Below are 18367 nucleotides of genomic sequence, written 5' to 3' on the forward strand. Positions count from 1 at the left end.
TTTCAGTATGCGCCACCACATACTTCCCAGCCACGTGGGTCTCCCTCGTCCATCTTACCTTAGACAGTGAACCTGGGGACTTCCTTGGCGGTCTAGTGGGTATGAGTCCGAGCTTCCACTGCAGGGGGCGCAGATTCCATCCCTGGCTGGGAAACTAAGATCCCCCCGTGCCATGCGGTGCGGCCAAAAGAAGGTGGACTTGACCAGCACTTGCACGTGGCGGGTCAGATGTCTCTTGCAAGGGCCACGCTCACAGCCTGGCTGTGTGCCCACCCATCCCCTCTTGAGCTCGGGTGCCCGTTGGCTTTTCTGCTGGGAATGGCTCCAGCACCTGTTTAGCTCCTGACTCTGTGGCTGGAGGGCGAACTGGGGCTCCGCCAGACCTTGTGGCTCTGGGAGCCAGAGTTTGGCTGTCTCAGGTATTCACTTTGTGTTTGATTTAGTTAGAGCCATGCGGTGCCACGAAGAAATCACTTTTTTAAAGTACGTACCTGTGCTTTCCACACACCGGGCATTGTGCCAAGTAAGGAGGTCCAGGAAGGAAGGGACAGCGTGGGGGTGCGGAGGGGCCGCAGAGAGCAAGAACAAGGTCCCAGTGCGGCTTGTGCACCAGCAGGGAGCAGATTCAGAAACTCCTGGAGGCAGAAGGAACAGGGTCAAGGAGCCTTCTAGAAGGTGCTCCCACCAGAGCCTTCATGCCAGCAGAGAGCTCTGAAAAGCACCCAAAGTCACATCTTTTCATGTCCATCCATTCAAACCCCCCTTGCTCCACAAGCCTACCTGCCTGTGTCTGTCCTCAGCAGACACCCCCATCTCCATACATCTGGAACCACGCTGTCCAGTACAGAAGCCAGTAGCCACACATGGCTGCTGATAATCTGCAGTGTGGCCAGGCTCAACTGACATGTCGTGTAAACACAAATGCACACAGGATTCTAAGGCTTAGAGCATAAAAAGATAGAATGTAAAGGGCCGCATTAGTAAACTCAAATTGCTTTCAGGTTAAAATGACAGCTTTGGCTATACTGGGTTCAATATATGGTTCTGTCTTTTATGTGGTTCTTTTGACTTTACATATGGACAGCTCATTGGTGGCTCAAGGGATTGCTGTAGCTGAGCTGGCTGCATCTCCCTGACCTGGCTATATCAAGCGTGCTTCTTTAGGACTTTGCTGTATATTTGTTACTGATTGGCTATAGGTTACAGCCTGTGTGTGTGTGTATGCTCAGCTTTGTCCAACTCTTTGCTGCTCCATGGATTATAGCCCACCAAGCTCCTCTGTCTATAGGATTTTCCAGGCAAGAATACTAGCGTAAGTAGCCATTCCCTTCTCCAGGGGTCTTCCCAACCTAGGGATTGAGTCTTTTGCATCTCCTGCATTGGCAGGGGGGTTCTTTACCACTGGCGCCACTTGGGAAGCCTGTATACACATATATGTATTTGTGTGTGCGTGGGTGTAAGAATAATATATATTCTCTGTCCCTCTAACTAGGCGGAAGGCAGGACTACTGTCTCATTCCTGTTTCCTCACTCTCTGCTCTGCCCAAGTGCCACTTTTGCTGTTAAAGACCCAGCATGTGTTTGGTCACGATTCTTTCATTCATTTGACAAATGTTTGTCAAATTCAGACTCTGTGCCAGGTTCCCCTGGGAACTTAATGAAGTTTAACTCAATACCTGGCATTGGTAAAAGAAGGTAGCAATTACTAGCTTTGTTTCTCAAGATAAGGGAGTTGGGGTAAAATGTTTAAGTGACTTGCTCAAGGTTACCTACTAGGCAAGTGGCAGGAATCAGGATTCCAACAGGCTTTTTTGTCTGGTTCCAGATGGTGTTCAGCATGACTCCTTCACCTCATTCCAGCTGCACCCTAAATCCTGTCTTCTTGTTTGTATATACAGGCTTATTACACTGCTTTTTTTTATACTTTTATGTATATATTGATTTTATTCTTGGCTGTGCTGAGTCTTCATTTCTGCTCGGGCTTTTCTCTAGTTGTGGAAAGTAGGTGCTACCCTCTAATTGCAGAGCATGGGCTCTGGAGCTTGGGGCTTCAGTAGTTGTGGGGCAAGGGCTTAGGGCAACTCAGCTCCGTGGCATGTGGGATCTTCCTGGACCAGAGATCGAACCCACGTCCCCTGCGTTGGCAAGTGGATGCTTTACCACTGAGCCGCCAGGGAAGCCCTACAGTGCTTCTTAAGTAGGGTGACAATATACACCCTTATATTCTCCATTCTCAATTTTGATCCAGTCAGTTGTTCCATGTCTAGTTCTAACTATCGCTTCTTGACCTGCATACAGGTGTCTCAGGAGACAGGTAGGGTCATCTGGTATTCCCATCTTTTCAAGAGTTTTCCACAGTTTGTTATGATCCACATAGTCAAAGGCTTTAACATGTCAATGACACAGAAGTTAGATGTTTTTGTGGAATTCCTTTGCTTTCTCTATGATCCAATGAATGCAGGCAATTTGATCTCTGGTTCCTCTGCCTTTCCTAAATCCAGCTTGTACATCTGGAAGTTCTCAGTTGATGTACCGCTAAAGCCTAGCTTGAAGGATTTTGAGCATAAATGTTGCTACATGTGAAATGAGTGCAACTGTGCGGTAGTTTGAGCATTCTCTGCCATTGCCTTTCCTTGAAATTGGAATGAAAACTGACCTTTTCCAGTCCTGCGGCCACTGCTGAGTTGTCCAAATTTGCTGACATATTGAGTGCAGCACTTCAACAGCATCATCTTTTAGGACTTGAAATAGCTTAGCTGGAATTTCATCACCTCCACTAGCTTTGTTCGTAGTGATGCTTTCTAAGGCCCACTTGACTTCACACTCCAGGATGTCTGGCTCTAGGTGAGTGACCACACCATCGTGGTTATCTGGGTCAGGAATCTTCTGTGGATTCTTGCCACCTCTTTTTAATCTCTTCTTCTGCTTCTGTTGGATGGGGGTTATGAGGTGGTATCTAGCAGATGCATTCAGCAGCTTTTTTTTTTTTCTTCCTGGAAGGTGATGATTACTTAAGAGTGAGAAGCTCTTTGGGACCACGTGATATAAAACATTCATAATGGTTCCTGTGTGAGTGCCCCTAGAAGCACAATAAGCTCATTTTCGTTAGAACTATTGAGTTTCTCAAAACAAATGGGTTAGAGCGTGACCTTGTTGTCATCACCGGACTTCTGATGCAGAGCCTGACCTTTTCTGTGTAGTCCATGTCCATCATCGGTGTCTGTCTGGTTGTCTAGTTTAAATTGAGTGGTTTTGTGGTATTGAGTTGTGATGGGAATGTTAGAGTTAAATACATGGTATTTTATTAATGTAGTGGCATTTATAGATCTTGAGAGGCCTTGGGGTGATAAAAATCTGAGTTATACATGGCATTAAGCAGAGTTATATAAAGCCTGTTGAATATTAATTTTGTAATGATTCATCTTACAGTTTTATGAGACTAGATATAAAAAGATACAGTGAATAATTGAGCCCATGATCTATAAAATGAAGTCTAGGGAAGAAGGAATAATTGGAAGGGAAAAGAGCAGAGCTTTTCCCTTCTTTGCTGACATCAAGTTAATTCAGTCTGAGCTCCTTTCTTCAAATTCCAGTCCCCTAGTTTCTTAGAGCATTAGATGAGTGTACAGTGCAAAATACAAAGCAAATAAAATGTGAATATTTTCTACCATATTCCTGCCTTCATTATTTTTAGTTTAGCCTCTAAATATATTTGATCTTCATAATCTGAATATTTCATGACTCTTTTAGTAAATATTTTTCCAAGTTCTATTTTTCAAAAATTGTTTCTAAAATAAAGCAAATTCTTACACATGTGAAATTTATATCTCTTACCTTGAAAATTGCCCTCTGCAGAAGTCGTATAGCTGGGCAATAAGCATGTTAAGAAATGTTCAATATTGTTAGCCCCAAGGAAACCCATATTCAAACCATAATGAAATACCACCTCATACCTATTAAAATGGACAAAATTAAAAGGCTGACAATACCAAGTGTTGGTAAGGACATGAAGCAACTGGAACTCTCATATCCTGCTGGGCGGAATGTAAAATGGGAAAGCTACATTGGACCACAGTTTTCATTTTGTGTAAAATTAATATACCCTATCATAGGATCTAGCCATTCTACTCCAAAGTATTTACAGAGAAAAAAAGGATATGACGTGTGTGTGTGTGTGTGTGTGTGTGTGTGTGTGTGCACGCATGCGCACTTTCAGTCATTCAGATGTATCTGACTCTTTGCGACCCCATGGACTATAACCCTTCAGGCTCCTCTGTCCTTGGAATTTTCCAGGCAAGACTACTGGCGCGGATTGCCATTTCCTACTCCAGGGGATCTTCCTGATCCAGGGATCAAACCTGAGTCTTGCGTACCTGCGTTGGCAGGTGGATTCTTCACTACTGTGCCACCTGGAAACATGTGTGTGTGTGTGTGTGTGTGTATTTGTATACATACTAACATGTGTAACAACATGGTTGTGTCTCAGAAATATGCTGAGTGTAAGGAGCCACATGCAAAAAGAATTCAGACTGTCTGATTTAATTTGTATGAAGTTGTAGAAAAATACGCATCACTATATAGTGACAGGAAGGACATCGGTGGCTTCCTGGGGCAGAGATCGGAGATAAAGGGGAGAATGGAGGATGGAGGGATGTGGAGGAACTTTTCAGAGGATAAGACATGCTATATCTTGATTGAGGTGGTAGGTATAAGAGTGTGTTTATATGTCAAAAATCAACAAACTGAGCCCTTAAAATAGGAGTGTATTTTATTGTATATAAATTGTACCTCAAAAAGGTTGCTTTTGAAAATGACTGTTGCATTTTCTCTCTTATTGGTTCATTAGCATCTCTAGATGATCTAAGATCTTGATTCTAAATCAAGTTTCCATATTTACTCATGATGGGATCGCAAATCTCATACTCACATATATAAAACAGGTATAATTAGTACATCTGGCCAAGCTTTTGGAACTGTCCTGAGAAACAAAAGAGATGATGAACGTGTAAAACTGATTTCTGAATCATGATACTATGCAGAAAATCAGCCATCAGTCTCACTCTGTAGTTCACTCTGCAAATTAGAGTGAAATTACCTTGAGAGGAGGCCCATCTAACATTTCAGATAGTTGATCCTCTTATCTGGGCCCCAAATGAGCTTTCCTCATACTGAATGTCTGGCTAGAGCACAGAGAACCTCCTAGCAAGCTTCCTCAGCCCTTCAAAAATATCCGTCTGCCTCAGCCCATGTGCCATACCCATCAACGCACTCAGACACGGAGCCCTGACTTCGACAGTGACAGCCTACGCAATTGTTCCCCTAAGTCAAGACACGCTGTACAAGTCATCTTCACTTGTCAGCAAGGTCTTAAGTTTAATTTGACATCTTTGAAGAATCTTCTGTTTCAAGAGCAATGAACTCTATGTTGGAGGCTAACCTAGCTGTGGGATGACAGTGAAGATATTCAGAGAGATGTCTCTTCGGAAAATTAACAACTTGTCTTCTAAGCAAGGCATTGACTTTGAAGGGACAGAGAGGATTGAAAAGTTGGGTCCTAATTTAATCTGAAGCATTCATTTGATTAAAAGTCAGTTTGTGTCTACTGTGTGCTTTGTTTTAGGCTCTGGGCCTTTTCTTGCTGGGGATGTGTCTTTAGGATCCTATGGGACATTATCAGGGTTGGAAAGAATCACACAAATGCAGATTGATAGTAGTTAGGATACAGTGGTCAGGGAAGGCCATTGTGTTGGGTTGGAATGATGAAATGTAGCCAGCTATGGGACAACCTAGAGAAACAGAAATCTAAGTAAGCGGTGGGGACAGCAGATGAGAACGGCTTGGCAAAGGTAGGCAGGAAAAGGAGGCCAGCGTGAGAAATACTGACGGTGAGAGAGGATTGTCGTGTGGCCACTATGAGAAGAAGGGAGTGACCCGGGGCCAGGGGTACAGTTAGAAGCATGGCTGTGGAAGTAGTCTAAGGGAGAGATGCTGGGGCTTGGCTGAGTAATGGCATTGGGGAAAAGGAGAGAAGAACAGATGGATGGGATGTGTTTTAGAGGTAGTGCTGCAAGGATTTGATGAATGGGAAGTGGGGCGATGAAGAGAAAGGATGCATAGTTTTATGGTCGGAGCAACCAGGAAGTGATGGGGGTCTTACTTGGGAGACCACCTGGAGTGATTAGTTAGGGTGTCTGCATCCTTTGTCTGCCTCCAGAGCAGTGACTGAGTTGCTCTGAGGGCTGAAACAGCAAAAGTATTTGTAAATATCCTGGAATGGGGACTCTGTTTGTAAAGACTGTATGATCTCCTTTTTGTGATTCAGACGTGCTAATAAGTGGGTGCTGGAAATGTCATGATTTTCTAATCACAGCCTTCTTTTGCTATAGCCATTTTCAGCAGACGCCAGTTCGGAGCAACATCCAAACCCTCTCTGGCTTCTGTTGTTTGCTGCTGGCTTTACTGTTGGCATGCCACTGTTCACAGCATGCCGACTGGGGGTGGGGCGGGGCTCTGAGGAATTTACTTTTGCTCTGGGAGACTTTGGGGGAGGTTGCCTGTTTTTGTTAATTATGGCTTGTGAATTACTTTGTCAGAAATTTTGAAACCCAGAAGTCTAAAAAAATTACAAGGCATTGTTAAATATTTAAGTACTGCTAATTTCTCTATGTGGTATGAGATTTTGGCTGAGATTGGATCTTTGGGCTGTTTAGTTTCATCCTTATCATCTTGTGTAGAGTCACAGGGGCTTCCTTGGTGGCTCAGTGGTAAAGAATCTGTCTGCCAACGCAGGAGATGTCGGTTCCGTCCCTGGGTTGGGAAGATCCTCTGAAGGAGGAAATGGCAACCCACTCCAGAATTCTTGCCTGGGAAATCCCATGGAACAGAGCAGCCTGCCAGGCTACAGTCCATGGGGTCGTAAAAGAGGCAAACAAGACTTAGTGACTAAACAACAGCATGGAGTCACAGATCCAATTTTGCCTATTAAATCAAATTTTACATTTGTTTCATACAGTGTGTTGGATAAGCATATGTTGGGACATTGTTTTGTATTCGTGGAGAGTCACATAGTAAGTTTAGTACGGGAATACAAGCATCTTAGCTTGTGAAAATGTCTGAGTAACAATGAGAAATGTTATGTTTTAAAATGAATTATTCTTTTCTGTTATGAAAATAGTATAAGCTCATCCTAAAAAAAAATTTGGAAGGTGTACAATAAAACTTGACCATAGCCCAATCACAAAGAACTCCGTACGAAGTTGAAGCTTCTCAGGAACTGGAAGGCCTGGAAGGGGCTTGTTCTTTGATTCGCACCGACGTCTCACTTTGCATGTGAAGAAACTGTCTGAATGGAAAGGTCAGACCCTTGAGAATGGGCTGTCCTGTATAATTCAGGCTCTCAGCAGCATTCCTTTACAGAAGCTGCAAGCCAGTATGGCTAAGCACAAGCCACAGAGCACCGGGGTTAGAATTAGAGAAACAGATCGTATATGGAGTCAGGTTTGTTCTCTGCTTCTGTTGGAAAAGGTGGATTCATCCTAGGGTGGCGATAAGGGGAAAAGGGGCAAAGATGCTTGTGAAGGAATTGCACCAACTTCCTGTTGTCCCCTTCCACCTCACACCTGCTTCCAAATCTAAGAGGAATTGAGGGTCGTACAGGCCGGGCTCGGGGTGCATTGGGGTTCATGGCACGACAGTGGAGTCTTACTGACCCACGTGGCAGAATGATGAATGAATACCACGTCCGCTGCCTCCGCCCTCCTGGGCGATCTTCACTCCTGCTGCAAGTGAAACAGTGGGAGCCCACAGTTGACGAGGGAGAGCGGTGCTTCCTGACTCAGGGAGAGCTTCTGGGGATTAGCTGTTTTCTTTTATAGGGAGAATGACAAATCCATATAAATGAGTGTATCTTATGGTGCAGTACACACACCACACACACCCACCCCCACACACACACACACACGACATTTCATCAGTATTCATGACACACACTTCATTCCCTCCACAACTGACATCTGTTAAAAACGAGATTCAGGAGTGCCATCCTGGTTTCAGCATTTCTGAGACACACATTCCGAGGTGGTATTTTATTGAGGTCCCCCCTGCTCTGACAGCCCTGATTTTACAACTGACTGTAGGTAACTTTTAGTGCTCAGCATCTCCTACAAAGACAGAAACCTAACACTCTGTATTCAATGGAAGGCAGGACGTGAGAAGCCACATCCGTTTCAAATCTTTAAAGAGGGTGGCCTCTTTTCCTCTGTATTTTGAGATAGCTCTATTCTAAATCTCCTAATTAAGTGAATTTCTAAAACTGTGATTCAACTGTAGCCAACCAAAGGAAAATTGGAAATACATTAGAAGTGTCCCTGGTGTGAGATTTCTAGTTCTCTCCTCCGTGCCCACAGACATCAAGGAGCTGCTCTGTTCTGTGTTCCAGGCTTTGATGGGAAATCCAGAAGAAAGAATGTGTGAGGGAAGAAGATGACATCTGTGCCTGGCCAACAAAATCCAAAGATTATTCCAGTGAAAACAAAAGGAAGGCGAGACTGAACTTTCTAGTTCAAGGTAGGTAGACATCTCAGTAAACGCTGAACTCTGGTGTGTTTTACAGGAAAGTGGGTTTATGAATATTTGTGAGTGTACGTTGACTCATCAAGTGGCGCTACGATATGATACATGGTATGATCTACTGTCAAAACCTCCGAGTTATGAACAATGGGGAAGAAAATCAGTAAATACAGTTAGTCCTCTCCTCTCACATAAAAGCTAAGTACCCAAAAGTTAAATAATAGATTACATTTTACAAAGGGATTCTCTCCTCAGAAAGAAAAACAGGCAAAAAGTAACAATGTTCTAACTCTACTGTACCATAGATACATTTCCTACAACATATTTCTAATATTTCATTTGCACGCTTGTAAAATTTTCTTTTTATTTGCAGTTGACTATTTGACCAGTTTAAGTCCAGTGTACAATTGTCAACAGCACTAATGATTGTTTTTATGCATGCAATGATTTTCTTCCTTTGCTTGCTGGTAGTGAAGATGTGCTTTGTATCTTTTATGTCAATACTTTGGTTTATTTTTTTTCTATTTTTCACTGCTTTTTGGAATACAATGAGGAGGAAAATGAAATATTTCAATGGTTGCCCCAGCCTTGCTGTAGTGATGACAGTGTGATAGAGATCAATTGTGGGTGTATAAGTAGCATTTCTGTGTTTCTCAGGATTTTTTTTTTCATTAGCCAATCTCAATAATTCATATTTGATAGGCATATTTGAAGGGTAATTCAGATTTGAAGGGTATTGATGTATAACGTGCAAAAAGTATGAATTGTGCACAAGTAGACTGTGCAGCAGTTAAAGACACCTTTTCCCCGATCTTCTCAAAATGCTGCCTCTAGTGAAATTAACGAGAGGATTGTAATTTCTGCGTGCTGGCCCCTGGCAGCAAGGACTACCCTGCAGCCATCCAGGACACGGACTCTGCCTCTCACCACCTGTGTGACTGCGGTGAAAATGATGTGTCTTCCTTTGCCTTGGTTTCCACAACTAGAAGAGGATGGGTAGATGAAATGAGCTAAAAGAAACGAGGCACTTGGACAAAGGCCAAGCGTATAAAGAGTGCTCAGTAGTTATTGGCTGATTTACTTTCATCGAATGAAGTATACTTCGAAAATAGACATTTTCAGTTGTTTGTTTTTTGGGAAGTAGAGATGTGGGAAAGCCCAAAAGACATCAGGGAAGCGGAGGGTGATATGTCTAACCCTGGGCTTATCTGTAGTGTCCGAGAGGCTGTCACAGGGACTGCCGGGCACCAGGCTGAGATGCAGGACAGTTACAGGGGTGCTCGATGCATTTCTCAGATTCTTACTGATTTCAGTACCTTGAGAAGTGTTGGAGAATATAGACTTAAATGATGTCGGAGCTTCTGAAATCACAAATGGGATCAGCTCCACCCTTGGCTGTAATCTGTAAAACTTGGTGTGACTTGACCCGCCCTGACTGTCCTCCCAGCCCGACCCCGGTAGTGCCTTGTGCTCACTCTTACCTCCTTCCTGACCCTCTAATCACACCAGCTCTTTGCACTTGGAGCCTCTGCCCACACTCCCGAGTGCAGCCTGGGTCCTCTCTCCTGGCCCCCAATTCCCGGACTTTTCCTTTAATCTCAAACTGGACTTTCTCTGGCTTCTCTACTCAACAGGGCCTCTTTGTGAGTTTATTTCCAAAAATATCATCCTCACTGACAGTCTCATCAACACTGAATGTAGGAGCTTTTCTGTCCACAGCCTTGCAACAAGGTGTGTTCAAGTATGATTTCATCCTCGCTGGTCTGGCAGGTGATGAGCCTGTTTATTTAAAGTCGGTGTGAGGGAGGCTGTGAAGGTGTTCAGTGAGGACGGAGGTTGATCACTCATATACTCATCTTCAGAGCCTCTTTCCTTTTGTTTTTTTAACATATCATTGTATATAAACTACTCTTCAATTAAAAAAAAAGAACCTGTTTCCACTCATGATTATTGGGAGTTCTTTTCTTTATTTAGCTCTTCAGGTATTTTTCACCTGCGTTTTCTTACTAGAAAGTAAAAAAGCACATAAGTTCTGTGAAGCCCAAGATGGTGTTTGCCTTTTCACAGTGGTATTCTGACATTCTGGTCCAGCAACTGCAGTATATGAAGTGTTCAATAAAACATCTTGGGAATGAAAGAATGAATGAGCTAGACAGCCCCCCCTGCCCTCAGGAGCACAGGTCTCTTAAATGAAATGCTCTACCGTGTTAGAGGTTCAGAAATGGCGTGAGGAAAAAAGTCAATAGGTCTCACAAAAAATTAGACTCGTGTAGGCAGGACTGATATTCTAAGTATTAACAAGCAGTCAGCACAAATAAGAATCAAGTTGAACAGGCATGGGCCGTGATGTTGACTTTTCAGTTGCTGGATTGTGGGGAGGTGGAGAGGAATTCAAAGGTGACGCTTGGGACAGTGATCTTTTGCCAGCCACTGTGGAGGAAATCGCAGTACTTTAGTGTCAAGCACAGCTGCATGTGTGTATCTCTACTAAATTTCAGCACCCCTGATTATAGACATTTGATTCCTCTTGTATGAAACATCGAGACTAGGGAAATTTATAGAGACAAGAAGTAGATTAGTCATTACCTGGAGCTGGGATGGCTTCCCAGGTGGCTCTGAGGTAAAGAATCCACCTGCCAACGCTGGAGACACAGGTTTGATCCCTGGGTCGGGAAGATCCCCTGGAGAGGGAACTGGCTACCCTCTCCAGTTTTCTTGCCTGAAGAATCCCATGGACAGAGGAGCCTTGTGGAGAGTCAGACATGATTGTGCAACTGAGCACACACTCATGGAGCTGGGATAAGGGAAGATGAGAGTTGATGATTAATGGATAGTCTTTGGAGTGATGAAAAAGCTTTGGAAATAATGGTCTTGTTTGTTGTACAACAGTGTAATGCAATGAATACCGCTGCTGCTGCTAAGTCCCGTCAGTCGTGTCCGACTCTGTATGACCCCACATTCGGCAGCCCATCAGGTTCCTCCATCCCCAGGATTCTCCAGGCAAGAACACTGGAGCGGGTTGCCATTTCCTTCTCCAATTAATACCGCTAAAACAGTTAAAAATGACTGAGGGAATTCCCTCGGTGGTCCAGTGGTTAGGACTCTATGCTTCCACTGCAGGTAGCATGGGTTCAATCCCTGGTCAGGGAACTAAGGTCTCGCATACCATGCAGCATGACCAAAAAAGTTAAAAAGAAAAATAATCTGCATGTTCTGATGATTCTAAAACAATGCTATTAAAAAATGATTGAAGTGTCAGTTTTACATCATATATATTTTACCACAGTTTTTAAAAACTTAAAAAAAGAAAAGGTAATGAATAGTCAAAATAAAAGCAGGAAATACACGCATGCATGCCCATATACACTGTATAGTCTGGGAAGATGCATTTAGATTGTTGAAGGTGGTTGTATCTAACAGATGGAATTAGAGGAAGAGCATAAGAAAGTTTCGTCACATATACTTGGGTATTTTCGGCATTTTTCACAGTGAGCATATATTTAATCATTTTTTTAATTGAAGATTTTTTTTAACAAGTTGACCTGTGGTAAAATCTTGGAGTTGGTACGATATTCTAACTTGTACGACCAAAATAATCCCAAAGGTGGGTTTGCAGTCGAACTTGCCACATCTAACATCCGTGCTGCAATGTTTAACCTAGAGTGAGAATCTAATTATAGTTTGAAACACTAAATGGTTTTCCTTTTCCAGATTAAATTACATCTTGCAGAAAAACAGCCTCTCACTGTAGAAAGAATTTGGTGTTCTGACTCCCTCAGTAAGGACGGAGTCTTCTATCTAGTAATTTACTATAAAGAAGATGCTTCTGTGTGTAGTTTTACATCCCTTCTTTTGGTATTTAAGGCATTTTGGCTATAAAAAAATGAGCCTCAATCTCAGAAGTAAAAATTGTTATGCATAATAAGATTTTTTTTAAACCCTAATAGATTGTTGCAGAAAATACCACTTTAATGGGTCACCCATTACATAAAAAGTTTAAAGCCTATAATGAGATCATACATTTATGTAAGTTAAGGGAAAACATGAAAGAATGTACTCACTGGAGTACTCAGTTTGGTAACCTCAAGGAGATTATCTGATGGATGGCACCAGATGAAAGATTATTTACTTTTCTTTGTATCCCTATATCAGTTCAGTTCAGCCGCTCAGTCGTGTCCAACTCTTTGTGACCCCATGAATCGCAGCATGCCAGGCCTCCCTGTCCATCACCAACTCCCGGAGTTCACTCAGACTCACGTCCATCGAGTCAGTGATGCCATCCAGCCATCTCATCCTCTGTCGTCCCCTTCTCCTCTTGCCCCCAATCCCTCCCAGCATCAGAGTCTTTTCTAAAGAGTCAACTCTTCACATGAGGTGGCCAAAGTACTGGAGTTTCAGCTTTAGCATCATTCCTTCCAAAGAACACCCTGGGCTGACCTCCTTTAGAATGGACTGGTTGGATCTCCTTGCAGTCCAAGGGACTCTCAAGAGTCTTCTCCAATACCACAGTTCAAAAGCATCAATTCTTCGGCGCTCAGCTTTCTTCACAGTCCAACTCTCACATCCATACATGACCACAGGAAAAACCATAGCCTTGACTAGATGAACCTTTGTTGGCAAAGTAATGTCTCTGCTTTTCAATATGCTATCTAGGGTCCTAACTTTCCTTCCAGGGAGTAAGCGTCTTTTAATTTCATGGCTACAGTCACCATCTGCAGTGATTTTGGAGCCCAGAAAAATAAAGTCTGACACTGTTTCCACTTTTCCCCCATCTATTTCCCATGAAGTGATGGGACCAGATGCCATGATCTTCATTTTCTGAATGTTGAGCTTTAAGCCAACTTTTTCACTCTCCTCTTTCACTCTCATCAAGAGGCTTTTTAGTTCCTCTTCGCTTTCTGCCATAAGGGTGGTGTCATCTGCATATCTGAGGTTATTGATATTTCTCCCGGCAATCTTGATTCCAGCTTGTGCTTCTTTGAGCCCACCATTTCTCATGATGTACTCTGCATAGAAGTTAAATAAGCAGGGTGACAGTATACAGCCTTGACATACTCCTTTTCCTATTTGGAACCAGTCTGTTGTTCCATGTCCAGTTCTGCATATAGGTTTCTGAAGAGGCAGGTCAGGTGGTCTGGTATTCCCATCTCTTTCAGAATTTTCCACAGTTTATCCCTGTATATTATTGAGTTATTATAATTAGGCCTTTTCTTAATTGCTTTATTAAGGTACAGCTGACCTAAAAGAAACTGCACATACTTAAAGTGTAAAATTTGAGAAAAAAAAATTTTTGTGAATATATGAGGGGATGGATGTTGACTAAGCTCATTTGGTGATTATTTCCCCAATATATGTATGTCAGGTCATCAGGCGGCACACCTTAAACTTACTCAGAGCTGGATTTCAGTTACATCTCAGTAAAACCAAAGAGTGAGAGAGAGAGAGGTGGTAGAATGATTAAATGGATAAATTATTTTCAAATATAATTAAGACAGAGGATCCTCAGAGAACTATAAATATCTTGCTTTATATTAGGTGTTCAGCACCATTTAGGCAGTAAAAGAAAGCAGCAGCAGATCAAAGCCCCACAAAATAAAAAGATTACGTGTACAATTTGATGTTCTGACCTACATATATACCCACAAAACCATCACCATAATCAAGATAGTGAAAACTTGAAAAAATTGAAGTGTTAGTTACTCAGTTGTGTCCGACTCTTTGTGACCCCATGGACTGCAGCTCACCAGGCTCCTCTGTCTGTGGAATTCTCCAGGCAAAAATACTGGAGTGCGTTGCCATTTTCTTCTCCAAGGAATCTTCCTCTCCCAGGGATCAAACCTGGGTCCCACATTGCAAGCAGACTCTTTACCAACTGAGCCATAGGGAAGCTTAGTAAAAACTTACTTCGTTCCAAAATGTTTCTCATGTCCTTTGGTAATCCCAGCCCCTGTATTGCCCCAGGCAACCACTGATCTTGTTTCTATCTCTCTCCAGTAGTTTGCTTTTCTTATAAATGAAATCATATGGTACGTAATCTTTTTCTTTAGCATCTTTCACTCAACATAATTAAAGATTCATCCATGCTATAATGTGTATGGATATTTCATTCCTTTTTATCGTTGAGCTGTATTCCGTTGTATGCATAAAGTCCTATTGTTTGTTTATTCACCATTAGTAGACATTTGAATTGTTTCCAGATTTTCAGTACTAAGAATTTCAGTACGTGAACATTCATGTACAAGTCTCCATATGGATGTACATTTCCCTTGGGTAAATAGCTAAGGGTGGAATGCCTGGATCATATAATAAGTGTGTGTTTAACTTGTTAACAAATTTTCCAAAGTGGCTGTACCATTTTACATCCCTACTTGCACCGAGTGAGAGGCCCAGTTCCTCCACATCCTTGTCAGTATTTGGTATGGTCAATCCTCTATTTTATCCATTCTAATGTTAACGTATGTAGAAGTAACTCATTGTAGTTTCAACTTGCATTTCCTTAATGACAAATGATGTTGAATATCTTTTCATTACTTGTCAGCTGTTACTTGTCAGCTGTGTATCTTCTCAGTGATTGTCTTGTTCAATATTTTGTGTGTTTTTTTTTCCTTGGGTCATTTGTTTTCCTAATGAGTTTTCAGAGTTCTTTTTGTATATTCTGGATACAAATCGTTTATCAGATATATGCTTTGCAAAGATTTGCTCCCAGTCTTGAACTTGTTTTTTCTTTTTCTCAACAGTGTGTTTTGAAGAGAAGACATTTTCAATGTGTTTTTTTTTTTAATTGTAATTTGAATTATTACAGTAAGGGACATTTAAAGATATTTGTCCATCTTAGGAATTTTTACATTTATATACCTACCCCATGTTATATCAAGCATATTAAAATGCACGCATGTATCCCACGTTAAAAGGAATTTCTTACTCTATACATGTTTAACCATCCTAGAATTTTGCTTTTGAAATTATTTTTTTCAAAAACCTCATTTGTTATTTATTACTTTTCAGGACTCATCATGCAGTCCTGATGATTCATGCCATGTAAAATATCAAACCTAAAACTTATTTTTAAAAACAATGTAATTTATGAATACTACAGTTTATCAACTTATGAAGCGGACATGTTAACTTTTACATATAGTAAGTTAAATGTTTATTATTTTAGATTGGGTAGTTTCTTTTCATAGTTAAATGACAGTAAGTTTATTTGCTTGTTTTTTAGCTCTTTAGTATAATTTTTCTTAGTTTCTGGAAACTGTGTCATTTCCAGACTTTGAATAAAACAGTCTGGTTAAAATACATTCACAAAAAATAGAATAATAATTTTAAAGAAACACTAAAAAATTTTTAAACATAAAAAAGAAACAGATAATTTAAACATTTTCTGAAACGTTAAATAAACAGTCATTACATGTGAGTAACAGGATTTGAAATAGATTACTTCGAGTCTGACTGGCATTTAGAACACTAAACCCTGAGGAATTTTATGTGTTTCTGCTATTATTTGAATTTCCTGCTGAAGTTTGATTAAAACAAACAAAGAGACTCTTCTTAGTCTCTGAAGTCTCACAAAATTTTTTTTAATTTTCTTATTTTTCAAAATTCACTATTTGTTTTAAAACATATGCCTGATTTTTGTAAAAGTATGCAGAGTTAAAAGTATTTTGTGATGTTGACAATTAAGAGCTCTCACCATTCATACCTCAAAGTTAACTACTAAACATTTTTAATTAAAATAGACACCAGATATGTGTCCTTTCTTCCCCTTCCAAGCAAGGAATAACTTTAAAATTATCAAAGATGCATATGTATATAGGAAAATCTAAATGTCAGATGATGGGAGCTAGTGACTGAAGTCTGTGTTCTTCTCATAAAACTCTGCTTGAAGATCATTTAAAAATGTTAAGAGCTTGACATTACTAGTCTTTCTGTGTGTGTGTTAGTCGCTCAGTCGTGCCGACTCTTTGCAACCCCGTGACGTATATAGCCCACCAGGCTTCTCTGTCCATGGGATTCTTCAGGCAAGAATACTGGAATGGGTTGCAGGAAATGCAAATCAAAACCACAATGAGGTACCTCTTCACATGGATTAGAATGGCTATAATATATATAAAAAAGTGTTGGTGAGGCTGTGGTGAAATCAGAATCTTTTGCACTATTGGTTGGGATGTCAAATGATGTAGCCATTGTGGAAAACAGTATGCAGTTTCTTCAAATGGAATATTTTTCATTTTTCTTCCTTTAAAAGGAAGGAAATTCTGACACATGGCAGATATGGATAAACGTTAAAGACAGTATGCCAAAGGAAGTAAGCTAGGTGCAACAGGACAGATACCGTAAGAGTCCATTTATATGAAGTATCTAGAGCGGTCGCATTCTTAGAGACAGAAAATGGAATGGTGGTTGTTTGGAGGCCGAGGGAGGGGGAAGCAGGGAGTTGAGTGGATACAGTGTCATCTGTGATGATGAAAACGTTCTGGAGATGGATTGTGATCAATCTTGTATGTGTGTGTGTGTGTGTGTGTGTGTTAGTCAGTCAATTGTGTCTGACTCCCTGTGACCCCATGGACTGTGGCCCGCCAGGCTCTTCCGTCCATGGAATTCTCCAGGCAGGAATATTGGAGTAGGTTGCCATTTCCTTCTTCAAATTGCAATCTTAAAAATGATTAAAATGGTAACTTTATATATGTGCATGTGTGGTTCACACACACTTCAAGTCGCTTCAGTCATGTCTGACTCTTTGCTACCCTATGGACTGTAGCCCCCAGGCTTCTCAGTCCACGGGATTCTCCAGGCAAGAATACTAGAGTGGATTGCCATGCCCTCCTTTAGGGGATCTTCCCGACCCAGGGATCCTTCCATCTCCTGCATTGGCAGGCAGGTTCTTTACCATTAGCACCACCTGGACAGTTTTATATATATTTTCCCACAATTTTTTTTAGATGTTAAGAGGAAAATTCCCAAGTGTTTCCAAATTTTAAAAGTTAATAGTTTAAAATATCACCCTAATACATGTTAGTGATAGTTGGCCAACATTTCTAAGTGGTCTCAGCCTGAACAAAAGGTATTTTTAAAGGGAAAAAATACTGTTTTCCATTTTAAATGATACTTCGTACTCCCAACTTTAGTGGTGCAAATACAGAAACAATCAATTACTGCCAACTGCCAGGCACTCTTTTAAGACTTTGCATGTCTTAACTCATTTAATCCTCAGCAAAGTAGGAAATGCTGTTATTTTCATTTCACAGATGAGGAACCATAAGCACAGAGAAGTTATGCAACATGCCCAAAGTTGCACAGCTAGTAAGAGGTAGAGCTGTCGTCAGAACTGTGAATATGGCTGCAGGCCTGCAGCACTCTGAGCTGCTGTGTTTTCCCACCTCCCAACTATGAAGAACTTTAGAATCCAGAGAGTTGTCTATAACATTATGTGATCATTTCTAGGATTTCTATTGGGTAGTTATACCTGAAAAACTTGAGTGTACTGATATGCTATCAGCTTTTCTTTGATAGAAGGCTGTGACCTGGTAAATTATTTGTCTCCAGCTGGGAATTTTTCTTTAACATAAGCCAGCTTTTTACTAATGCAATTGTGAAGGAGAATGCTATAAAAATGCAAGTTGTCTAGGTTTTGTCAGGGAAAAGCTCTGGAAAGAAAATCTCCATATTGGAAGAGGAAAACAACCTCATAATCAATCTTTCCTTGTCTCCCAAAATGCTGGGTTAAATTAAAATTTTTTTTAAAAAGTCTTTCTGTCTATGTTCAAATAATGGTGAATTAAAAGAAGTTAGTTTCTTGATT

The 18367-nt window shown here is 41.2% G+C and overlaps 1 protein-coding gene across 1 annotated transcript in view; it reads left to right on the forward strand.

The window, feature by feature from the left end:
* FRMD4B (FERM domain containing 4B) overlaps positions 1 to 18367 on the forward strand; it is a 358740-nt gene that overhangs the window by 94222 nt on the left and 246151 nt on the right. Inside the window, exon 2 of the mRNA XM_005222661.5 lies at positions 8438 to 8565. The gene's annotated coding sequence lies outside the window, so the exon portion shown is untranslated. The remainder of the gene's footprint in view (positions 1 to 8437; positions 8566 to 18367) is intronic.

This window comes from Bos taurus, chromosome 22 (genome assembly GCF_002263795.3).
Source record: "Bos taurus isolate L1 Dominette 01449 registration number 42190680 breed Hereford chromosome 22, ARS-UCD2.0, whole genome shotgun sequence".
NCBI lineage: Eukaryota > Metazoa > Chordata > Mammalia > Artiodactyla > Bovidae > Bos > Bos taurus.